At 34.5% G+C, this 27,253-nt stretch overlaps 1 protein-coding gene and 1 long non-coding RNA gene across 4 annotated transcripts in view; one reads left to right on the forward strand and one right to left on the reverse strand.

The window, feature by feature from the left end:
• LOC132699816 (transcription factor hamlet-like) overlaps window positions 1–21,017 on the reverse strand; it is an 89,246-nt gene extending 68,229 nt beyond the window's left edge. The window contains exon 1 of the mRNA XM_060666720.1: window positions 20,782–21,017. The gene's annotated coding sequence lies outside the window, so the exon portion shown is untranslated. The remainder of the gene's footprint in view (window positions 1–20,781) is intronic.
• LOC132699817 (uncharacterized) lies at window positions 1,403–24,331 on the forward strand. 3 transcript variants are annotated; one of them, XR_009618559.1, is made up of 4 exons: window positions 1,403–2,609; window positions 21,015–22,802; window positions 23,385–23,456; window positions 24,106–24,331. It is a non-coding gene; the product is annotated as an uncharacterized LOC132699817 (long non-coding RNA). The 3 variants fall into 3 exon arrangements; XR_009618557.1 differs by having other exon boundaries at window positions 21,015–23,456; XR_009618558.1 differs by lacking the exon at window positions 1,403–2,609 and adding an exon at window positions 2,945–3,328 and having other exon boundaries at window positions 21,015–23,456.
• The last annotated feature ends 2,922 nt before the right edge of the window (window positions 24,332–27,253 follow it).

A 27,253-nucleotide genomic window follows, 5' to 3' on the forward strand; every position in this document is an offset into this window, starting at 1 on the left:
AAATCACTGTCTGGAAGGAATTAATCTTTGTTGGGGCACAGTTTGGTTAATTAATCGTCAAAAAGAAAATAGTGCCCTGCAAAGAGTTCGGGAAAAATAAAATCAGATTCATTGATCAAAAAAATTCCAATTCCAAGAAAAGTGTTTAGAATTTCATATAACTCTTAAATAGTTTTCAAGTGTTGAAAAAAATTTTTTTTTCTAAATATTTGTAATATTTCTAAACGTTTTCTTTCCAGCGGTATTCATATTTTACTGCTAATAATAACTGGTATATTTCCTCTGTTTGTCAACCATATTGCATGCGTATTTTCTCTCTATATCTCTGTCATTTTCATAAGTAATTTTTCTGTAAAATGAACGACATACTTCCAGACCTGAATTTGGTGCAGGTTCTAATATAATGTGACGACTTGATTTTTTACGCCAAAAATTTGAAAATGTAAAGAGACTGACGATTACCTTGTCTCAATTTAAAAGGCATGCCACAACGAACACAAATATACATATACATAACCACTCTCCCCATTGAACACGTCTCGAGTTTTTGGAAGGTAATTATCAGCATTAACTGTTTCAATTTAAACAGATCGTTTCCATTCGTTCAATATTAATGTATTCAGCGCTTTCATACAAACACCTTGTGTATTTAAAGGTTTTCGGTGAGAAATGCCTAGGGAGTTATAAAAGAAATTATAATTAGAAGTTGGTTATTACAACACTCCATACTGCAATTGCTTCATAAAAATAAGAAAATCACAAATAAACCGTTGATCAATTAATTTCGTCAGTCAGTCATAAATGGATACATAAAATGATGATTGTAAATGAGATAGTAAATTATATTAAAATTCGGACAATAAAAAATAAAAATACAATGATCGAACAGTGCAAGGTGACAAACATTAATAGGTAAAAATTTATTCAAAGTATAAAAACAGTTTTCTAGAAATGTTTAGACTTAAAAATCTGTTCTTCAGTCCTGGGAAAAGTTTTTTATACTCCCATAAACAAACTTCAAATATTCACGCGAAATATAAGTATTACGTTTGGGACTTTACTTTTGCGATTTGATTTAAATTTCTCCATAAGAGAATTAGTATATTCTTTTCCTTCTACATATTTGTTCATTTTGTATAGTGTATTAAAATAAATAAGCCTAGACCTAAACTTAGTCTCGAATAGAAGTAGAAGTTTATGATGTATTTTTGATTCAAAACAATTTTTATCTACTCCCTTTTATAAAATATCTAATTATACACCGATCTAGCTTGCGTAAAGGGTCATTTTACACCGTCAGTCTCGTCTGTCACGAATCCGAGTCACTTCGGACATTTGCGATATATTTCCGCAAGGGGTTGTTATGCAAAAATGTACCCAAACGGTCGTAGGAAAAGTATAATATGCAATACGTTCGGTAAACTATTTAAGTCATTTATTAAACACTCGCTCCGCTTGTGTCAAATAAACTCTTGACTCAAATGCCGTTTATCACACTTTTTGCTTAATATACTATTAAAGGTCTTATTATCAAACAATAACTATGCAGGCTTTTTAATTTTTCATAGAAACTTCCACAGGCGACTGTAATCGCTATTGGGCGATAATTTTCTGCGGTATGCCTGTCCGTTTTAAAGATAACACAACAAATACAATTCCTGTTCATTAAAGAGTTTTTAGAGATTTCTCTTTTCATGAAATCTTACATGTTATGCACAAAATGAAGAATAAAGTTTCAAGTGAGGTCTATTAACTAAAATTATATTAATAAAGAGAATATTAATTTTAACCTTAAGCAAATTAATAATTATGATGATTCTTCCGGGTGCACTCAAAATGATCAAACAAACACCTTGGAAATTTATGAAAATATTCTAAAAACAAGCATTTATACTATAGCTATATTATAATATACTTATACCTATACTACACAGTATATTTTAATAGATTGCGTGTGTTCTGTTTTGGTATTTATTTACTACAACAATGCGAGAATATTGTACAAATTTTAAAATCGTCTTAATTTATTTCCCAGTATCTTTTCGGCATCCACGTCACCTAATTTGTTTCGTACGGTAAACAAATTATCGTACAACAGACATACGTTCCCAGAGCAGACGAGTCACTACAAAACGAACACTAATTAACTGAGTGTGATTTTATTGTTATTTGGTGTAATTTATCGCTAACTATTTAGTACCCGCGCATCTGCTTCTCGATCATAAATTTCCCGGCCACGCACCAAGCTAAAAAAAAACTTATTTAGCTAACGCAATTAATATTAGCACCCCGGTCGCAGTTGGCACTGTTCAACTTTACGAGTCGACACCTGTTCATCGTACCGCTTCCATATTTTCTCGGTTTCAATCGCTCGCAACATTTTTGCAATTATATTTACGATCCTCGTTTAGTCCATAAATAGTGGTGGCGGAGCGTGAATCACACCCAGCGATTTTTTTCTTCGCGTTGCGACGACGATATTCGGCATAAAAAACAGCGCGAAGGCTAAAGATGTCGGACCGTCTGTTTTCTACATATTAGTGCAAGAAATAAACGATGGGCGTTGCTGTTTTATTCCGAATAACATTCCTATACTTATTATTATCAAGGTAAGCGACTCGATGCAGATTTTTTTCATCCTTCTAAACCGAGCGTCGCGAAACATCGCGGGGAGTGGGGGAATCGGAACGCGCGGGATCAATTTATGCAAAAGTTTCATAGTACAGAGTACAGGCTTCCCCTTCGACCGGCAAAACTCGAAAAAGTTATCAAAAATCTATTTCTTTTAATAACAATTTTGGAAAAGTTTTTTTTACTCCCGTCTGTAAAATACCTAATTACAGATCGATCTAGCGTGCGGGAAACGTCACTTTACCACGTCAGTTTCGATTGCCATGCAACACGTTCTGTAAACTTTTTAAGTCACTCGCTTGCTCCGCTGCGCTCCGTTCGTGTCAAATAAACTCGTGAGTCAAGTGCCGTTTTTCTACTCCCGTCTGTAAAATACCTAATTACCCTCCGATCTAGCGTGCGGAAAGCGTCACTTTACTACGTCAGTTTTGTTTCCCACGGATCCGAGCCACTTCGGACGTTCCCGGGATTTTACCGCACGGGTTTGGGAGTAATCGGATGTTTTCGGAAATTTTACCCCACGGTTTTTTCAATTTTGACGTTTGTCAATTCTGACGGTCATGTCAGTGAATGTACTCGTGTTGTTTTTGCAAAAATATACCCAAAAACTAATATACAGAAAAATGTTATGCAATATATCAGGCAATTTAAATACTACGTGCTATAAGCTACAATTCTAAATATAGTGGACTACTGGGTAAGTAAAGTGACATTTATAATTTAAGTTTCCCAAAGAAATTTTACATACTGTGCTCATAAACTTTAGTGGTTTTGCCAAGACCAATTGTACCATTTTAAAATATCCATGTCTCGTCAGTACATACAAAACAAAATTGAAGGTTAGGAACTGCTTTTTCCTGCCTATACGAACCGAAAAATTTAATCATCTTGAAACGCGGAAAAATGGGCGAATTAACAAATATAACCTTGGTGCGAATTGGTGTTTTGTATTAGAGAAAGTTTTGTATAACTTTGTAATGAAAATTGTAGGACGACTTCCAAAATGTTTTCATTCTAATATTGTTGGGGACTTAATTCAGTTGATAAGAACAAAAAAGTACCTAAGTTTTTGGGCAAAAAAGTGAAAATTAAAATATCTCAAAAACGATATATTTTTGTCCAAATATTTGAACTATATTTGCTCTTTGCTAACTAAACTAACCAAATGTATGTGTTAAAACAATCCATACAATTTAGTTAGCGCAGGGGACATCATTCCTTCCAAACGTCAATGTCAAATAATTAGAAAAGTAGAAAATATTATCCGGCACCAAAATCAGATCATCCGGTTACATTACGTACTCGTATTACAAAATACGGAAAGCGGCTAGGCCAAGTGGAAGTGAGACAGATTCACGGCAACACAGACAATCGTCAAAATAAATCCTACGGTATGCTTTACTTGTCTCACTTTAATCTGATTACAGATCAAGCGAACTGTGTAATCCGAGATCTTCCAGTCGTAAAAACAGTTGAAAACTAAATTAAGCCTCCCACGTTTATCACGACTGGTTGATACGTTCCTCCTCTATACCGGGTATACTGCGTTAAACGCAAGTAACTGTTTTTTGTCTCATATTAACAGGGTCAAATCAAAAACACCGTCGTTAAACGTCTTCGATTTGGAGGGTTTCAAGTTCAAAAAGTTTCAGTCAATAGCACCGGGTGTTTTGAAATTAAACGTCATTATTTTAACTACTATTCACCGTCCTAAAGTACAAATTGGGGTCCACAACCTCTTCGTTTTAAAGTTGAACCTTCTGGACGATTTTTCGCAAATATTTTCGGAACCAGTCCAACTGCTAAGTCGTTTATAAGTTCAAAGATGATTATATTAAAGATGTAAATATATAAATCACTCGAGTTTCTTTTTTTTTTAAATTATGTATGATTGTTAAATTATAATTCTTATAATGTTTGCTCAAAGGTGGTTAGATGAGCAGCTATGCTGGATCCCGCCACCAGGTGTATTTATTTATTGTATAACGTATTCCTCCAGTACCAATAAATACACTTTGAATTGAATTGAACGGAATATTTACTTTATTTACTTTATTACGCTCTATTGAACAAATCGAGCCTTAGTTTCGGATTATCTTCATGGAGCCTAACTAAAAATCTACTAAAATATCGACGTCTAATTTCGAGATGCCCTGTATTTATGTTGTTGCGTTGCCCATGGTAAATACAAAATCTAGAATCTAAATCATAGGCGCGCAAACGCTCATTAGGAAACAACATTTCTCTGGTCTTAATCCTTTCTTAATTTTTTTTTTCATTCGACTTGACATGTTCACCGCCAAAACTTTCTCTTTTTTGGTGTTTTTTGTTCTATTTAATTTGTTATATTGATTCCAAAGGACAAGTTCATTTAGTTCCAGTGCGCGAAAAGGTTTTGGTGTGTACCGTTTCAACTAAAGTTCGAAAAAAATCCATTAAAATCTTTTAAATGAAAACTTTTGCTTCAATGATGCCCGTCAATAAATTATATATGCTATACTTTATCTCCTACAGCAAATTTGCATACATCAATCCAAAAAAATTTTTTAATAATTTCATCATTGAAATCATAAATGAATCCCACAAAATCAAAAATCAAAGTATTAAAAAAGTTAATCATAATGAATATTGTAAATTAAAATAATGGGTGTTTTTTTTTTCGATGTATAGAACTTTAAGTTGGCATTACTGTTCAAGATGGCGACCGATTTAACAACTGTCACGTGATTTAATATCAGTTTGGTTTGGCAATTCATCATGAATAGACTCACGCTTGAAAAACTAAATAATGGTTCTATGCGAAATACGTATCGCGCACTACGTCCATTTTATCGTCGGCAAAATCGTCCATTAGAGCAATTAATTCGATTAACCACGGAACGTTTTCGCACCACTCTCTGTTAATGATAACTCGCATCCCCAGAGACGCCGTACGGTGCGTACAGAAGAAGCTATTGCTGCTGTAGAGCGTAGCATTGAGGAAGACCCGAATGAGTCCATCCGCCAACGAGCATAGGAATTGGATTTGTGTCCATCCACTTTATGGAAGATTTTGCGGAAGGATCTTGGTTTACGTGGTTGCAAAATCTAATTCGTGCAGGAATTGAAGCCAATCGATGATCAAGTAAGAGTTGTTCCCGATTTTCATAAGCGAATTTTGTTTAGCGATGAAGCGCACTTCTGGTTGAATGGCTACGTCAACAAACAAGACTGACGCATTTGGAGCGAAGGTAATCCTCAAGTGTATGTCGAAACACCGTTACATCGAGAAAAACTGACTGTTTGGTGCGCTTTATGGGCTGGTGGAATCATTGGTCCGTACTTCTTGAAAAACGATGATGGCCAGAACGTTACAGTCAATGGTGATCGGTATAGAGCTATGATTACTAACTCTTTCATTCCTGAATTGAATAACCATGATGTCCAGGAGATGTAGTTTCAACAAGACGGCTCAACATGTCACACAGCTCGTGCCACAATCGATTTATTGAAAGACACGTTTGGTGACCGCCTAATTTCACGTTTCGGACCTGTGAATTGGCCTCCAAGATCTTGTGATTTAACACCGCTAGACTACTTTCTGTGGGGATATGTAAAGTCATTGGTCTATGCGGATAAGCCACAAACGCTTGACCATTTGGAAGACAACATTCGCCGTGTTATTGCCGATATACGGCCACAAATGTTGGAAAAAGTCATCGAAAATTGGACGTCCAGATTGGACTACATCCGCGCCAGCCGTGGCGGTCATATGCCAGAAAGCATATTTGAAATGTAATGCCACAAGATTATCTTTCGGATAAATGAAATTCATGTCGATCGGAGAATGCATCGTTGTTTTATTGCATTTTTATTTTATTTTTATTTATAGTTCTATACATAGAAAAAAACACCCCTTATAACAATAAAACAGCGTTCATAAAAACATTCCACATTTCGAAAAAAATAATCGGAAAATAAAAGAAGCCTTTTGTCCGAGACACTTTATTCAAAACAGATCGATATCGCTCTCTTTTTAATTTGCATCAGGATTGTGAGCTCGATATCACGTAAACCCGCGCGTTTCGGGATCAAAATGGCGAGTCTTTGATTAATTTCTAATGAAATTTCGTGCGTAAAATTCGAGGAGTCCGCTTTCCTGCTATACGATTTCGATCGTATCGAACGGTATCGACGCCGTCTCGCAATGTTCACGGTCGAAATTAGCTCAGGTTTCTAATTGTCGAATTGGTAAGCTACACGGAATTTCTCCGATCTGAGCGCAGATTCGTGAGCTGTTCCGGAAGCTGTAGCTTATAGGTTAAAGGCTTTGAAACGGTGTCACGCGTTTTAATTTACATTGTATCTGCGGATAGCCGCTTTGAGAGCCTGAAAAAATCGAAACAATGTTGGAATTTGATTATTCTCTTAAATACGACGAATAAACGAAAAAACATAGGAAAATGCTTTATTACATTTATTATCAATTCAATCAATTCAATTACGACTTAGATATACCACTATTATACATCTTTTTCAACTAACTAAATAGTTTTGAAATCTATAATAGCTCAGAATACAATTTTTTGTTAAAAAAAGCGACCCAATGAAAACTACGCATCTTTAATGTTAATGTTAATGTTGTTAATGTGTAATTATCCCTAACTTATGCAATAAAACCCTAACTTATTTTTTATTGTTCCAAAGAATATTTGAAATCGAAATATCCGTTCCATGGGATATAATAACGATTATTAAGATAACGAAAAAAAAATGCAGATCACGCAGCTCTCGATAAAAGAATTACTAACCAAACTGTTCCATCGACTTTTGCTGACAACTATATTACGCGGATCGTTTTAAACCGCCAAAGAGGGTGGCGGCAACGAAAAAAAGCAGTTCGACCGATGAAAAAAAAGGCAATTGAGACGAAACAAATTGCACGGTCGTATGTAAAACAACCCGAGAACAATTTAACACTATAAAGATGTCACGGATAATTAATGTTTTATTTATTTATATATGCCGCATGCGGTTCGAACGGTATTCAAATCAGCCGCTCGATGTGCTCCGTTCAGAACAATATAAAATCATATAACAATGTAATGAGGTGTGGGGGGGGTATATATTTATATTTGATATTTTTTTAAAAGATGGTGTTTCTCGTAGATAAATCGTTTGTAATGTCTGTAATTACGGGCGGCCGCGAATGGAAGGTAAAATTCGTGGAAATGAAGCAATGGCAATTGTCTCAGGGCAGTCTCTTTCTCTAGCAATTCCCTAGTATGGTCTGTTCATAGATATAAGAAAGTGACCAAATGCTTTTGAATGGGATTATCCAAGGGTGGTCATGAACATCAAAGTTTCGGAATTTAAATTTAGGTAAAATTGTGGTCCGTAATTGAAAATAATTTTATACCTACCTGTGTTTAATATTCTTTGGTTTGGCATACTACTTAGTTCAAGTTTATTAGGAATCATTCTTATTTCGTGTGTAATACAGCGTGTGTTGAATCGTGTGCGAATTATGCAAAATATGTGCGAGTCTAGTGTATCTGAAGAGATGCTCCTGCCCAAATGTAGAAAACACTATTCTATTGAGACTAAGGAAGTTATAAACAATATTTATTGGACACTCATTGAACGTGAGCATTTTTAGAAGAAACGGCCACATTGACGAAAATTCCAACATCAACTCTATGGAAAATTGTGAATTATCCCATTTCATTACCTGATTTATTTGAAAGTTGGTTTAAAAACAAACTAGTTCCAAACGTTCCTCCTAATAGCGTCATTGTAATGGACTATGCAAGTTATCACAGTATACAGTTGACTAAGACCCCTTCCTCAAGTGACAGGAAAGCAACAATCCAAAACTACATGTATAATAACGACATTTATTTTCACGAAGATTATTCCAAAAAGCAGTTAATTGAGGTTCTACAAAGCTTGAACCTACTATAATTATGCAAAAAATCTAGGGCATACAGTTTTAAGGCTTCCACCTTACCACTTTATATTTAATCCCATTGAACATGTTTAGCACCAATTGCTATTCGTCGTAACAATGTTTTTCCCCGTGTTAACTCCAATGTCCTCAAACTTAGGGAAACCGAAGTTTTTAACATCCCTCCACAAAGTTGGGAAAATTTAAGTAGGTAATAAAAATAATTTGTAATTTTATTTTAGATTTAAACATAAATACATACATAAACCCCAAATAATTAAATTCTAAGCAAAGTACGGACCTGTTCGGCCATATTTCACTCTTACAGTTTGCACGGGTCTTTCCTTAATTCATATCAGTTCACTTTCTTATATCCATGAACAGACTATACCTTCAATACTACAACACAAAATCAATTTGCAAAACTTTTATTTGGTCGTTTATTAGCAAGGCTACTGAAAAAATCATTCAAGACACTATCAGCTTAGAAGTAGAGCCTTACCTTGTTATGGAAGAAGTTTTTTTTTACACTATGCACCATGGTAAATTTAGGACCTTGGTGGTTATCGGTTACAAGTTTCAATAGCACTACTGGTTTTCTGCAATTTGAAAAATTGGAGCTCTTTTACTTTTTTAAATATGAAATAATATTAAATTAGAAATATCCTGATTCTTTCAGGTTCCTCACATGGCTGGGAGCCCTGAATTATTCGATAATTTTAACAATATAAGGGAAAAATTTGTAATGCGTACCAGAACATTTTTATTTCCTTGGACATTAATTAGTTGTTTTTCCGGATTGCCTGTACAGGACGTTTACTTCGAACTGACGTTAAAAATAATGAAACTAAAAATGAAAAATTCTAATAAAATAATCAAAAAAAATTACAGTCTTGTATTGGTTTGCATTTTGTTTTAATCGACTTGGGAACTTTGCAGCGGTGAATAGTGACAGTGAGTTTGACATTTTGATGCTTGATATCTTTCTGTTCAACGCTTATGTGAGACCTTAAGCAGTTTCAAACAAAATTTGCCGCAATTTGGTAGGCGAGTCCGCCAACGGTCAACAACACACCCGGCAAAATGAAGACACCTCACACAAAAAAATAACATTTGTTAAAGGTCAAGGGTGTTCTACCGACGAAATAAAAACGGACGATAATTTTATTTGTTAATCGATCCCGCGTCCTATTTGAAAAGACCAACCTCTAATCAACCATATTGTAACGCCGATACGTGATACGAATTGGAATGTCATTATGTGCCATCGGTTTTTCTAGGAATAAACTACATTTCGGTGTCTGAAGCGTGACGATAATAAATGCGCCTTTATTTCGTTATAAAGTAAATTACAAAATCAATCAATCAATAAATAGGCGATTATTTCCAATGTTTGTTGCTATTATGTAGAAACATAAGAAATATTCTCTGCATCTACAGTAATTAAATTTTTTATTGTGTTGTTTGTAAAGAACTTATCTACTACGTACAATTGTATTTGTTATTCTAACCTTAATTGTCTACATGCTTTTCTCAATAAATATGTAGGGGACGTCTTTATGATATATAGAATTTTATAAAGGTCTATCTAACAATTGCTATGAAATAGATTCTGTTCTTTTTTTCTGGAGGAACCCAACCTTTCTGGCTATCTAATAAAGCTAGTTATACACATTTGTTCTTTTATTTCCTCGTTTCTTACGTGTGCTCTCTTCTCCTCCAGTAATCCCTTTCTAGAGCCATCAGTCGTTCTTTGTTGCGTTATGTTAACTCCCTGGTTTGTGATTTATAGTTGCATATTGACTAAAAGGACAACTTGTAAATCATTTGGTTGGTTCTTTTCGTAATTCTGTTACTCCAAAATAGCGACTTAAGTTGTCAATATAGTTTTTTTTTATATCTGTTTAGCTATCAAATCTTGACCGTCAGCAAACAAGCTGGTAGTGCGCTTTTGGTAAACCCATTCATCACATATTATTTGCTATCTTTTTAATGCATTATTTAAATAGGTTTTGTGATGTAGAGAGATGTCTCAGTCAGTGAAAATTCTTTCGATTGTTGACTCGCTAGTTTAACAGAACATCTGTAGTAGATATTTCTTCCTAGGTTTATTTAGGTTTGACTGATATGATTTTCTTTCAATGCTCTTTCTGCTCTTTGTTCTATTAAGTTCCTTAGTGTTATTTCCTTGTTCTTCGGATTTCCGTTAAAGCTAAACAACTTCATCACTGTAATATGTATTTTCTTCAATATCAAATTTTAAACTAAGCAACATTTTACTTTCTCGGGTATAATTTTTCTTCTTGCTAACGCTCTTTGTTTGACTGCTTCCCAAATACATTAACATTTTTTCCATCCGGCAGAAAACTGTGCTCGAAAAAATCCGTCATGGCGAATCGACAATAAAGACATTTGTGGCAAAAAACACGTGAAAACCCATCAGTCAGCCGCCGCCTTCTGCACTTATCTTGATCCGCGAGACACGATAGCATTGTTCGCCTGTTTATAACTCCTTAAATATGTCTTTTGTGGCGCTGTGAGACCGAAGCCAGGTCTTTATTGGAAAATATGACGGTTTTAAGGCAATTTTCTATATCGCGATATCGAAACGGGCCAATAATTTCGCCCGATTCACACGAACTATCATCCGAATTTGTGTAGTCGGAAAATGCTTTGTGTCGCCATTTTTACCTTCCTGTTTCTCCTTAAGCTTAAAATTCATTTTAGGTTTCAGGTTAATCCCTATCTTTTTAACAGTTAGTGTTTTGTTTTTCAGTCTAATATTCTTTTTTTACTCTCTTCATTTTTTTCTTTCTTTATTTTATATATTAATATTAAGCATTACTGGTGTTATTATTATAATATATTTGTTTCTCATCTGGGCCTATTCCTGGCCTGGTAATAAAAACGAATGAGAAAAATCGGTATAATCGCAGGTTAATAGACTTAGACCTAATATGTGTAGTATTCTTCTCTTAACTTGGACTCTGCGTTTCATCAGCAACGACTATAGCATCGCTATTCGACAATGTTAATCCAATTTGCGCAAACCGCTTCCTTATCGCATTAAAAAAATTGCAAAGTACATGCAAATCTAAATGGATATAATCGTTTTTCAATCGGGTTTACTGCGCCGATAGTGTGCCACCCACTTCGATCCGCGGCGCGTTCGCTGCTAACGATTAATTAGGGAAAAATTTACTCATTACCATTACTCTATAGATAGCAGTGCGCCCGATTATTCTCGGAGATACAAATGGGCTGCGGTGGTTGCTCCTAACATTACTCTAATTAGAACGTACACATTCTACGAAAAGGAGTTATTGTTCTCCGAGTTACGGGGTCACTTCGGTCACTACAAATGACTTTTCCGTATTCTAATTTTTTTGGGATCCGGCGTTTTCGGTATAAGGTAACATCTAGAGGAAGGCGGTGTAGCCAGGCCCTTAGTTTTTTACCCACTTGCTGCTGGACCTCTATGTTTGTCTTACGGTCCGTGCAAGATATTCGCAGGCTTCACCTCTAGATTTATATTTCAAAGGCCTCCATTTTGTGTGGTTGCATCATCAAATCAAAACAACGGCAGTAACGTATTCTGGACAGGAGTTCGAGGCTGTTCGCTTTGACAGAAGTACCCTCGTGTTGTTCAGAGTATTCCGAGTTTGTATTTTAGAGATGATTAATGGTCTTCCCATGAAGCCTTTGGGAGCTTTGTGTTTGAGAATATGAATAGTTTGAAGGTTAGACAAGAGCGGGGAAAACTGACATTCTTGTTGCACACCTCTTCTTATTGTTATCTCTTCTGATCTTGTTCGTCGATCTCGGTTGATATGGTTTGAAAATAAGTGCGTTGGTGCACAAATTAAATATTTTAATTGTGGGATGCTGATTATTTTTTAATGTAAAACCAATTCAAGAGCTTTTTTATGGCCAATGAAGCATGCATGGGAAGTAAGTTTGAACTAACCAAATTGGCGAAAATTAAGATTACAACAATAATTATAAGAAAAAAAAACATCCTAAACAAATTAAAAAAATATTTTCTCTTAAAAATGGCTCTTAATTATTTAAAGGTATTTACATATTTAATAAAAATATATAGGCTTAATAACTTTTTATCACCGTAGACAACGAATGCGACGTTGCCGGATTAACTTTTTCGTCAATTTTCTTAGAACCTCGTTAGAATAACTATTGCATTAATCATCTTTTGTTAATGTCTAAACAAAGAAAAACTGGCATTCTTTCTTTTTTCTTTGAATGCTCGCTGAAGAAAACGTCGGGAAAAATTAGTTAGCTCATTTGTTAAATAGCTCTCTCGTAAAACAACAAATATCGTAACCTTTCAAATAAGATTGCCCGTGAAAAAAAAATTAACCTACTTGCTTAGGGATCTCCGCTTTCTACCGACAATCAAACAATTTTAATCCGGAAAAAATCCATTTAGGATGTTTTCCGCCGCGTATTTGGTCGAAAAGAAAACGCAACTTGGCGTGAAAGTAAAAAAAATGCTTAAACAAAATGCAGACCGGTTCGTAATCGCGACCTGGAACGAAAACTGGATCACTTGAAACAGATTCCGGAGAAATCCACGAGAATTTCAAAACTGCTTCGGATTTGATGGCGCCCGGTTTTCGTCCTTTGTCGCTTTTTACTAAAGAATCTTTGCAGAAGGAAAAAAACGGAGTCGACACAATCCCACAAAATGATTCCTATTAAAACTCGTCCGCGACTACATGCTTTCAAATTTGAATATAATCGCGCGGCCATTACCATAATCGTATTCATTCATTTTTTTTTGGACCGACGTAGGTCGAAAGATTCTTTATGAAAATTAGATGCTCCGCTTCATAAGTGTACGCACCGATCGCCTAATACGAATTTCGCAATAACGTTGAACTCGTGCGAGCGCTTCACTTTATTACGGTTAGAAAACAATTGCGTTGGTACACAAATTATATATTATACTTTTATTATAATGCTATTGACCTGACAAAAACATAACTTAAATGAAAATGTGATTTAAGATCACAGACGACATAAGTCATAAAGTTATCTTTGCTGTAATGTCAATATGGTCATTTGGTAAGGGATGAGTGTTGCTATAGTAACCACGCATGGTGAGAGAAAATTTCCGAGAGGGGCAATAAATCATTGGCGTGTGAGATTATAATGTAATAATATTCAAATTTTCATAGTTATATTATAAATAGGTAAATTAAATAAATTTGACACATTTGTCGAGAAAATGCAAACCGCAATCGATACTTCTCAGCGTTCTTTGGAGATTTGCAATAAATGATACTATGCACAAATACCCAAAAAAAAATCGATTTGTGGACATACTCATTAAACGACACTTCTGAATTTTAACCGCCAAGTTTTTCCCTAATGTCACAATGTTTTGGTTAGTTAGCGATATTCAAAAATACAGTCTCACTTTCAAAAAGTCACTTTTATCACAAAAAATAAACAAAAATGGTGAAATGGGGGTTAAAAGCTCGAATAACAATTTAAATGTCTAAAACGGATTAAACCCGAGTTGTTTTATTTGTTACCAATCTTTCAAGTATTTTGACAAACGTCATTTTAGTCACAAGTTTGATTTTAATAATTATAAAATGAGTGACTGAAGTTTATCAACGTGCAACACGTGGTTACACTTTTGCACTTTTTCATTCACTGATTTGTGGCGTGTGACGTGGTAGCAGAACTGACAAATGCCGAAACACCATCCGTGACGAAAAATTGCTCCCAAACCCGTGACTAAAGTACCGGAAATGTCCGAAGCGACAGGTAACGAAGCTGACTTTTTAAAGTGAAGTAGGGAGTAGAAAATAATATTTCAAATTTTAATGGAAGTCAAATTTTTTTAAATTTTGCTTGGTTTAGCATTATTTTTATTAATTCGATTTTTTTTTCTTCTTTAACTTTATACATTTTCTAATGATCATTCCTATATATAAATAAAAGGTTAGGCAAACTTACAAGGTTTAAGCACACGGAAACTAATTTTAAATAATGGAGACAAGATTTGTACCTCTGGATTATCACTTAATTTTATTGCCTTTTATATAAATTATTATTTTTTAAATGTATGGTTCTTGATAGTAATAATTTAGCCTAACCAAAAATTTATAATCGACAGAACTAATTTGTCACCACATTGAACGTAAAGTTGCTAAATCGGGAGCTACAATTATACATGTCATTTTCTAAGTGCGCGAAAATCTTGAAAACCAAGAGAAAATAACTTTTTCTACTCCCTATTCTCAAATACATCACGGCCGCGATCAACTCTTGACAATTCGGGGGTTTTTAGAGCCACGGATGTCCGATTATCGGATTGTCAGGTCTAATCACGACATACGCCACTGTTCATGTTCACGCAAATATATTATCTTTTATAAGAAAGCTCTTTTAAGAACCACGGCTTGTATATTCCTTTCTAAGGACATCGATAAAATTGCGCTTCGAAATGTCTCAAGATGCTTTAAAATTTTTATCTTAGGTAAAAACATCCATCTATATGAGTGAAAATTCGAGTTTTCTCTTCTTGATCTGCCTAGAGCCGTTAATGACCAACCGAAAACCCCGACAACGCTGCAATTCCGACAAAATGACAGGAACGTACGGTACCGCAGATTAAAGTCGTAGTTCGTCTAACCTCGCGTCAGTTAACCGTAACACCGCCGTTCATAACATCGTGGCAGAATTCTTCGTGGTTGTTCTCCCGATCGACCAGATCTAGATCCACTAACCTTTTGACCCGCGTACACCTGTACGGAGTTATTTGTTGCGAAACAACACGTTCCGTCGGCCCTATCTTAAGGCACGAGTAGTACAGCTAAACGATCACGCCCGCAGGGCGGGAGGGGCGCGAGCGATCCGATTCTACAGTGTGACCAATTCCTCAATCGATTTTACGAATGGTTTTTTGTTATTTTGACAGACGTGTAATGTGTCAATTTCCTTAGCGATCAATCATTAATATTGCATCACCTGTTACGAAAGGTTTTGCGGCCAGTGCAGTGCGATGAAAATATAAAACCAAATTTTATTAGAACATCATTGCATAACTTTTTCTGATTATGTATTTTGTATATGGTGATAAACAGAAATAATCCTTTTTCATGAATGTCTAAATTTTTCTTTTTAAACTAGTGTCAAATTTTTGAAATCGAATTTTATTTTAAAAAAAAATTCAAAAGTATGTTAGCTAAATTCACACTAAATGTAAATATTAAACATTTTATTAGAAATTTTAAATTACATAGTTCGGTAGCAATCAACAGATAGCTGTGGATGTTTTATTTATTATTATATATTATTAATTTTGAGATATTATGCCCTTTTGTGAGTTTAGTTTACTTTGCCAATTCTTTCAATATTGTTGTTAAAAAATATTCAATCGTATCTTTCTGTAACGATGATGAATGCAGTGGAGTAGTCAAATGTAAGGAAATAGTAGCATAATAAACTTTTTCCTTTTTTGAGCATTGAAAGCTAATGCGCTCAACTGCCGATTCGAACGGGTCATTCTTGAAGGACCCTCACCGAGCGACGCGGTTTTTCTTCTTACATCGTTCGGAATTGACTTGCAAATTGTGAGCGCGTCATTTTCATCATAATACCAACTAATTAAAGTAATTTTTAAGGCCACCGTAACAAACAACGCATCGCATTGTAACAATGGGTGCATGAGTAACGATGTTTACATTAAAATATAATACGTTTCCACATAAGAAAGATTGAAAAAACGTGTTAAAAATTCAATAAAGTGGATCTTTTAACGATGTTTTCTGTTGTCGATTTAAGTAAAGCACTTATGGTGAGAGTGCGAAGATTTATTGTTTATGGGCTCGATCAATTGATTTGCGCGGGGTTCGTTTTCTTGTTCTTCTTTAAACTTGTGTTTGTCCTCCAACTATTCTAAGGATGCTATTCGTGTCCACGGTTATCAAGATCTGTCGTTGTTTTGTGTGTTCTGGGGTTTGTCTAGATTTGGGTGGTTGTTTCTGTTGTTAGGTGCCTATTGTCAAATACGTTGTCATTAATTTGTTCTTCTGGTCCGCTTGGCTTTCTTCTATGTTTATGTCCTTAATGTTAGTGAAACTTAACGCTCTCAGATAGGCGCTTCGGCTGATGCCATTTTCTACCATTATTGGTTCTGTTCGATGCTTAGTTTTGCATGAAGTAAGTCAGTAAATAGGAAGGAAAATGATCAGCGAAAGGAAAAAAACACACGGGTAGGATGCTCTCATAAAAATTATTGTATGGTCTGTTCATAGATATAAGAAAGTGACCAATTGCTTTTGAATGGGATTATCCTAGGGGTGGTCATTAACCTACAATGCAACAAGGTTATTACCTAAAATTTCGAAATTTAAATTCAGGTAAAATTGTGGTCCGTAATAGAAAATAATTTTATACTTACCTGTGTTTAATATTCTTTGGTTTGGTATACTGCTTAGTTTAAGTTAATTAGTAATCATTCTTATTTCGCGTGTAATACAGCGTGTGTTGAATTGTGTGCGAATTACGCAACATATTTGACTCTCATTGAACTTGGTGCCAGCAAGCAAGCATCTTTAGAAGAAACGGCCACATTGACGAAAATTCCAACATCAACTGTATGGAAAATTATGAATAATCCCATTTCAGCAAGGAACAAAAAAAAGCGATGCTGACATTTTCTCGAGTGTAGATGAAAGTGATCAAGATATAATACGGCGTAAAATTAACCAGTTATACGAGGAACAAAGCGTGCCTACATTAGATATCTTCATTAGGAGGCTTGAAAATGATGAAACCGGTGTTAAATGTGGCAGAACAACCTTATGGAAGTGTATTCAACACATGGGTTTTAGATTTAAAAAAATTGACAAAAGGAAAGTTTTAATGGAATCTTTTAGAATTCGGAAATGGCGACTGGAATATCTAGAAAAAAATAGGATTTACAGAGAACAACAAAGGCCAATTATTTACTTGGATGAAAGCTGGTTCGACACTTAAGATACCCCGGAAAAGGGTTGGATTCACTCAACTGATAAGTGTAAAACAAACTCGCCATCAAAAAAAGGAAAAAGAATAACTATTTTGCATGCTGGCTCTAAAGATGGTTGGATTCCAAATCGACTTTTTCTGTCTGCGAAAAATATTAAAGATTCTTCTCTGGATTACCATGAAGACACCACTGCTGATTTATTTGAAAGTTGGTTTAAAAACAAACTAGTTCCAAACATTCCTTTTAATAGCGTAATTGTAATGGACAATGCAAGTTATCACAGTAGACAGTTGACTAAAACCCCTTCCTCATGTGACACAAAAGCAACAATCCAAAACTACATGTATAATAACGACATTTATTTTCACGGAGATTATACCAAACAGCAATTAATTGAGATTCTATATAGCTGTGATAATTATGCAAAAAATCTAGGGCATACAGTTTTATGGCTTACCACTGTATATTTAATCCCATTGAACATCTTTGGCACCAACTGAAATCTGCCATTCGCCCTAACAATGTTTTCCCCCGTGTTAACTCCAATGTCCTCAAACTTATAGAAACTGAAGTTTTTAACATCCCTCCACATAGTTGGACACATTTAAGTAGGTAATAAAAATAATTTGTAATTTTATTTTAGATTTAAACATAAATACATACATAAATAAATAAATATTGTTTAGTAACTTTCCTAACAAAACCCCAAATAATTAAATTCTAAGCAAAGTACGGACCTGTTCGGTCATATTGTATTCTTACAGCTTGCTTGCCCGGGTCTTTCCTTAAGTCGTATAAGTTAGTCACTTTCTTATATCTATGAATAGACTTTACCTACCTAGTCGAAAAATAAAATCACGTTATTTTAGATTAAGCACCAAACCACTTACTGAAACAAATCTTTCCGAAATAAATCTGTAAGTATTATTTTAGTATTGTTAGTATTAGTATTATTTTTTATATTATTAAGTAGACTAGTCTTAGCCTAATTGCCACGGACGTCATAACTTTATATGGGAGATCGGAGTTGATGCCGGTAGTTCGTAGCTTTTTCACTTCAAAAACCTGTTTCGATTAAATATATTAGTAATCGTAATCTCGAGCTTATCGTTTTTGGCTACCAAAGAATTCTTCTACCGTTCCCAGTGATTTATTTCTGAGGATCGATAGGTAAACGGGTGCATAACAAATATCTCCAGTTAAGTGCTATAATTATGTCTAATTCCACTACTAACTGGGACTTTATCACTTGATAATTAAGTCACTATCATTCGTGTTTTGGCCGTTTAATCATTTCGAGTGGATGGGAAAACTTGCGAACGGAATTTAGAATAATTGACATTCTATCTGTTTTTGGGTGATAAATACGCACTTAAATACGTATGCGTATCAGATATTCTAATGGATATTTCCATATCGATTTGTCAATGGTAATAATCACTTACGAATTTACAGTAATTAGGGATCCACAAAAAAACGAATGAGTATAAAATATTCCGTTGGGAAAGCCTGTACTATAGATTATTAATGACGCGAATAAATAATTTTAAAAACATGTTTTTATAAAAAACAGAAGTGGAAAAATAATTCGATTCACTCAAAATTTTTAGGAATTTTGGTCGTACGGTATGTTTGAAGTGGCTGAATTTCCGTTCATCAATTCAGACCACTGCGGGAATAAGAAGAAAGAAAATATAGAAAAACAAATGTTTTTAACCTAGGAGGTGCCTGATTTTTATAATTTCGGCAAACTGATCGTGTACTTTTCAATCAATTAGAAGTAAAATAATATAACTTTTTTATAGTTAGAGCTTGAGTATATATTTTGGTCAGCATTCTATAGCCCAAAACCTGTAGTATTTCTACCTAAAAGCAGAAGTTATTTCGATCAAGAACTTTTTTTATAAAATATGATATTTTCATTTTGAGGAATGCCCTCTTTTTCGTTATATACTCTTAGTAATTCTAGTCCTCGGTATTCAAGAATAAGGGTAGTGAACAAATTTTCATTATTATCAAATTTTTTATGTTAAACAATGGTGTAATTGTTCATCAATTGACATTAAAAGACAAATTGAAATTAAAATTTAAGTAAAATTAGATTTCAAATAAAAAATATATTTACCATTAAAATTTATCAAACTAGTGACTATTTTGAGGGCCCATTGAGGATAGAGATTTATTAAAATGAAAACTTGACGCTGTTTTGGCTATATCAATTAAAAAAATGGCGTTGTATATAGTGGTCTCGTACGATCGTTAATATGAGGATTATTAATGATTACGATAAGCTTGAAACGATCATATCCGGTGAAACCAACGGCCAACCAAAATAGGAATTACTCGCAATAACAGCTTTTAGCAAATAGAAATATTCTTGTGAAGATATGTTAACCATGGGAAATACGATCATTTCAGACTGCTTTGTACAAGTAGAGAGATTTGCATTCGTTCTCATTTTTTTGATCGATTCCTGCCAGAATTTATGACGATGCGTTTGTCGTATTTTATTTTATTGGAATGCGTGCGTTAAAATTTTTAAAATGTCATTTGACATATAAAATGTTATTTTGAAGGAACTTTAGTAACGGGAATGGCTACTTCATTTTCTTCGTGTCACTATTTTATATATTTTGACACTAATTTTTTTGGTGATAGATTTATTCAATTTTAAGTATTTATTTAGTTATTTATTTGGTCTTTTAGTTAATTCGAACAGTTCAGTCTGTACATATATTTAACGGATTTACTTAACTTTAGTATTTAATTCGTTAGAAATTTTTTAATTGTAACAGGGCCTCTTGTTTTACGATACGGAAAAAGAAAACATTATATTTGAGTGTGCTAACAATAGGAGATCAATTTCTTTTAGGAAAAGCAGTTGAATGTTTTAAAAATTGTTCAAAAATGGTTAAGGTTACAATTTTTATTTATCGTGCTGAATAAATCAATTTTCAACGTTTTTGTGGTAGTCAATGGATACTGAATTTTAGTATTTAATTATTTGAAAAATTATTTATAGGAAAAGTGTTTTTAATATATCAAAGAAAACATTTAATAAAGTGTTCAAAAAATTCCTAACGGCACGTGAACAAATTAAATAATATTTCAGCATTTGAAAAAATTGAGTACGTTTTAGTTGAAATTTAAATTTGATGATTTATATACACAAAAAACCTATTTAAAAAAAAAACACTATTTTCTGGCACTCACTTACCTAACTATCAATCCACAAACTTAGGATAAACCCGAACTAGTCCGATAGGTCGTTGCGCCGTTATCTAAATTCCTGCGGGGGTTCGCTAAATGCACGTCACAGACCTCAGGCCGAAGGGGCTAAAAGTTCGGTTTCCGTTTTTGCGCAAACTATCACAGTCATTGTACGTCAAAAATTGCCTCGAAACAGTTCACAGGGCGTCCATCACTCTAGTCGAATTTTATTTATCACAGCGGAGAGAGATATCAACTCGGCGTCAGACCACTAACCCGGGAGACATCAACGATCGATCACACCACAAACCCCGCGACCGGTACCATTCGATGGCGAGCAAAAGAAAATCGCCCACCCTTCAAGTACGTCCTGGTACTGCGCGCACGTGGTTCAAGGCTATACGAAGCATCCGGACGTGGTGCTGCCCGATCGACGGTCTGCGGTACACTGGCTGTACGAAGGTACCGCTGGTAATGTTCGGACCACGCCACAGAAGATCTGCTCCAGTTCTGGGCAGCTCGAGATCGAAAGTGTTCTTCGCAAAAGGCGGCTGATGGACCTCGTCCGAGAGGAACCGACGGAGACGTTGGAAGTACCACCGCCGTCGCTTTAGTCGGCGGCAGTGTCGGTTTTGCGTCGCTCGTTCGCGACGAGGTTTGTTTTTTTTTTCGTATTTTGAATCGCACGGCACGATTGCGACAGATTAACGTCAATTAACAAACGAAATTAGTTTTCCAGTGTCGCAAGACGGTTTTATTCAAATGCGTTTTCCGTCTGACTAGGAAAGTGTCGCTGTCGCATCGTAATTCATGGGTTTACCGTTTTAAGTTACCCGGATTAAAAAAATCCTATTATTACTCTATCTATCTATCTCTCTTTATGTCTGCCTGTCGCACGAGCCTGTTTTTTATAGAGCAACGGTAGAAAAACTCCTTAAAAACAGCTGATAAAACTAGCATTACGCTTTCTTTTCCTTATGTCGCTTTCCGCTTGAACGCATTGTTATCGGTGAACAGGGTGTAAAAAGCTTATAAAACGGATATTTATTAACACCTTCGGTGTATATTGAATTGTCTTTTTGAAATTTGATGAGAAATTTAACAAAAGCGCGTAGTAATGTAAAGGAAAGAAAAATTCATTTTTGCCGGTGTCAAATGACTTGAATTGGACTTATTTTAATTTTGATTTCAAGCTTTTTTGTGCGAAATATTTTTGCTTCCCTGTGTATGTGTCACACAAATTCATTTCTTTTAAATTTTTTGTTTGATTCAGTTAAATCATACTTTAAATTATCAAAAAAAATGCTGTTGTATACGTACATTTTCATTTTAAACTTTGTACATTATTAAAAGCTTTTTCCTTACAAAGAACAATACTTCCTTTATTATTTTTCCTACACCATTGAAGAGCAAACAAAATTTTTCTGTTAAACGCTCAAGCTCTAACGCCCCATTCATTTTCTTAGTACCTGAGTCAAGCTTGCTTGATATATTTTTAACGTTATCAGTGGGGATATAGTTGTTGTTGCTTTAGTTAGTAATTCTTATTTTTCGACCCTAGTGGCTTGGAGTTGTCAAGGCAAAAACCACGGATGAATTAAGAACGATGTAGTCGGACAGGCGGAAAAAATGTGTTACGTCACTTTGCTGCTACAGGAATGATTTTGTTCATATTCAACTCTCGCATTAACTTCACCATGTAATTTTAGTAATTGCTAAGCTCGCGTACGATTGTCGACATGTCGATATGTACATTCTAAACGAAATCGATATCGATTTTTGACCGAAAAATGTCGACGAATGACTGATTGGCTAAATCGTTATAACGGCTCGCTGCAACGATTGTCCTTGCTCGACAATATCGCGTGAGTTTATTTCCTGTACAAACCATTAGTTCAGATAAAGAGATAAGGAGCGATTTTATAGATTTATCGGCATATTAAAAACACCGTTGCGCAAGATTTAGGTGTTCGTTGGATCTGTAATTTGTAGCGAGACGGAGGACAGTTTAATTAGATTAATTGCAAGGTAATTAATTTGAAAAACAGTATGTAATGGTTTCTGTTTTGTTTTTTTTTTTACCGCTTAATCGTGGCTTTTAAATACGCAATTGGTTTTACGATGATACATGGCTTTAACGTAATTGTTGACTATTAATTTTGGGGAGTAAGTGGCGGCATTTTTCACTTTGTAAAGTGCCGTTTTTAGAAAATAAAAATGCACAATTTATGCGTCGCGTCCACCGTTTATATGAAAAATATTTGACACGCTTCAATTAATAATTTAATGGTTCCGTTATTACGCGTAAACATATAGATTCGATTTTGAGTACGAATTAATTTTCAAGAGTTTGTAATAACTTTTGAGGTAAAATGTTCGTTCGTGGAGTTAATTAAAACGTTTAGTAGTTTCGTATGTTAAATAAAAAAACGTATTACCGCATAGTTATTGGTTTTAAGTGAAGCATATACACGGTGTTTAATAAAGGCCCAGCAACATTTAAGGGGATGGTTCTTCAGGTCATTTTATGAAATAAGTTTAAATAAATGTAGCTCCAGAAATGCCTTTTTTAATATACAGGGTGTTAAATTATTTGTATATTATATGTAGAGGACCTAAGAAATCGAATTATTCCTGGGTGCAACTCAATCAGGAACGACCCTGGACCCTGGATTACTTTGTGTAAGTGGTTACTTTACAGTTTTTTTAGATTCTTTGTGTGATAAATATGAACTTATTTTTAATCATTTTTAGTCGAATCAAAATTAAATTAAACTGAGTGGCGTGCATTTTTGTCGATACTTTTTATAAAATACTCCTCCTTCAATTTCAAATCTGTGAGAAGATATATCATCAATGGGCGCGCAGTGTGGTCAGAAATATTTTAAAGCATCAACATTGTCTATTAGTCATTTCTATATAAGTTCATTTTTAGAATTTTTCATTATGACACATATAAATGAATTGAAATTATTTTTAATTAAATAAAAATTAAAGCAAAGGTAATTTAAAATTTGCATGTGTATTCAGCAAAAGTGAATGGATAATAATAAAATTCCTCTTTTATTGTCAAATATAAAGCCGCATGTGGTGAAACCGTTTTTAAGCTTGTAATATTCACGTTACCACACATAGTTACCAGAACCAAGTAAAAAAATCTATCTTGACCACCCTCTGAATAGTTTTGTTTTAAAGGTTTTCGAGTGTACATCTAAAAGTTGGTGAATTTTAGTGAAACTTTCGACAATCGGTGATAATGGTTTCAGACCTATCAGAAATAACTAACCAAAGAGGCAAAATTTTTGATTGTGTTTAAAAACTTTTATTTTAGAGCACATGATCGGAAAATGTCTTCAGGAGATACAAGATGGAGATGCGTCAAAGGCAAATTCGCATGGCGAATCATGCAGCAGTGTTATAACGAGTTTGAATGAGAACCACCAGAAATTTTTGTGTGATTTCAGCATTGTTTGTATGGATGGTACTTGTAATTATTGCACCAAATATTTTAATCAATAGAAAGTGTTAAAATAGTATTTGTATTTTGTATTCAATAAAACCAGTTTAAAATACAAGAACATTGATATATTAGTTAAGTAAATTTATTTCTGTGTCGAAATGGGACATGAAAACTTGGGACCTGTGGCATCTTTGTTCCGATTTGGATTATTTGTTTTCCAAGTACCTGGTTGATGTGCCATCAAGTAGGTGATTATAATTAATAATTAGAGGGTCCAAAATCAAATTCGAAAGCTATTCTGGAAAAACTTACTGAATGGTGTCTCTAAAATTTCGGCATCAAGCAGGCTGGACTAGTGATCCTCAAACAACATTCCAGGTTTCGTCACATTTCCAGTTAAAAATGACTGAAATCAATTTTTATTTTCAAAAGGACAAAAGGTAAGTATAAACAATATTGATTGAAACATCATTTTTTTATATAGGTTATATTTTTTATTAGCATTATTAGATCAATACTACGATAAAATTTTAAAATTTAAAATTCCAATTGCCCCATCTTCGTGATAGGTCGACGTCAAGCCAGAGGGCCCAATTTTTACTCGAACCACCAACACCACGATTCACCACGAAAGAACAACGCTTCCTTGTAACAGCGACGCCCGTAATTATATTTCAATTACGTGTCCGCCGAGGCAGAGGCCTCTTCGCGACTGACAAAAAAACCGCCAGACATTCCAAGTAGCGTGGATACGGAGGCTTTCGCATCCTGCAACACGGGGTTACGACAGAGGTTACTCTTCCTTGACTACTCCTTTTATTTGTTTCGGCCGTAGTTCACGCCTCAACTTGAGTTACTGCATATTACCGTCGATTTTTAACGGTAGACAGCCGAGAATAGCTCCTGCTGAGAGCAGGGAACAGCCACTCCTCATGCTGCCCGGCTATAGATCGCTGCCGCGCTCTGCTGCCGCAAACGCCTCGATTTTTCTCTTGTTTGCAAATTCGCTGTCGGCTTTCCGTATTCGGCTTACGCGTTTGTTTTTTTTTTGCATTTTTTCAGGGCGCGTAGATCACGATAACTGCAAAGCTTCAAAGTTGCGTGATCGCTCCGTCGAAGTAAGTAAACCTTTTGAAACTGCGTGGATAGATGATTGACAATTTATCAATCTAACCCCGGTGAACTCCATGTACCAAAATGGAATAGTTTTAGTAAAACGGCCGATACGGATTTTGTGAGGTTAATTTTATGTAGCGTGAGAGGGGCGTTACTGCTAATGGCAGATGACCGTAACAAACTCAACTAATTGGTGTTTGGTATTTTGCGGTTACGGTAGCGGTGCGATTACCTTTTTTGATAAAACATAAGAGCTTATCAATTTTCATTACTCTTAAAGCATTTAAATGAATAATGTTATAAAGGTAACGACCACCAAATTTTAGATTCATATAAAACTTTTACTCCCCATTAATTTGGTACATTTTATTGCGTTTCTTCGTTATTGTATTTTGTTTTCAGTCTTAAGTTGACAATAGTGGATTCTTACTTAAACATTAATATGTAAATATCTTAATAAATATCATAACAACTTAAAAACCCTGAAAAATTCACACGGTGATTTTTTATTTATTTTATTACGAAACATTTTTCCACTTTTTAATCATACATTTTTAAAGAAACATGTCTTCAAGTTTCATAAACATTGCTTAAAATGTTTCATGAAGGGATTTATGTCAATTCGAAAAACATAACAATGGCCGACTCATGCCAGTTTCGCGTTTTAAAAACTCCCACTTTTATATTAGCTTTCAAGTAATATTAAACAATTTGGAAACTTTTTACACAACTTCTGGATTCCTGCTGCGTTGGTTTTTGCTGAGTCGAAATTGCTGACGTTTCACCAATCATCATGTTGGCTTCTTCAGAGCTTTAATCGCGACTCAGGTCTCTACCTGTCATCAATTTGGGAATCAGTCATTCGAGATGGTGATTATGCCCCTCCTTAAGCTCCACCCCCTGAAACAATATATAAGGAGGTACAGAGTAAAATACGAGCCAGTTTCAGTGAAGCTCTGAAGAAGCCAACAGGATGATTGGCGAAACGTCAGCAATTTCGACTCAGCAAAAACCGACGCAGGAGGAATCCAGAAGTTGTGTAAAAAGTATTACACTAGCCTATGGAAGTTTGTTTGAAAAATTAAATTGGAAACTTTTATAAAACTTACCCAGACGTCTTAGAGCAATATTCGTCTAATAACAAAGCTTAAGGTAATTTTGGAATACTTTTTATAAATTACCGAAAAGTTATTTACAAAAAGTTTTGTAACCGCTGTAAAACTAAAAGTAACCAGAAAACCAATTGAAAATTATTAGTATGAAAATGTCAATCATACCCCCCACTTCTTAGTTGTTTATGTATTTGTTCTTAAAAGAGGCCTACTTGCTTCTTTATAAATATCTAGATATAGTTTCCAATTGACTAATAAAGCCTTTTTGCAAATGAAGAAGTTGACAGTCCTTCCAAGCTCAAGGGTGTTTAAGTTTCATAATAGCTTTAGAATATTTATTATGTGCTTTAAGATATATAAGGTTTTTATGGAGAAGCTATAAAAATTCAAGAATAAAATAATGTGTTTAGGAACGCTATAATACCTTCCTAAAAATCACTGATTTTTTTATATTTACAAAACTTCTAACACCAATGGTTTTCTTATAAAACTATAAAAAATCGTTGTTAAAGCAAAATTTCTGATACACCCCTTATAAATGTTCGTTAGCTTATAGTAAAACCTTAAGCTGCGAAAAATTTCAGTTGAGAGCGATTGCTATAAAAATGTTGTGTTTTGTGCTGTGCTTTGAGAAATCTTAACAATCGTTTATCCCAATTCTATGTATATTTGTGTTTTTTAATTTTAATTTAAATTTAATTGAGTTAGTTTTGATTGGACAACAAAGTTTAGAAAAAAAATTAGAAAAAGGAATGTTAAAACATGTTCCTTTTCAATAAATAAATTGTGTC

The sequence above is a fragment of the Cylas formicarius genome, unplaced genomic scaffold (genome assembly GCF_029955315.1).
Source record: "Cylas formicarius isolate icCylForm1 unplaced genomic scaffold, icCylForm1.1 PGA_scaffold_3__17_contigs__length_32017465, whole genome shotgun sequence".
Classification (NCBI taxonomy): Eukaryota; Metazoa; Arthropoda; class Insecta; order Coleoptera; family Brentidae; genus Cylas; species Cylas formicarius.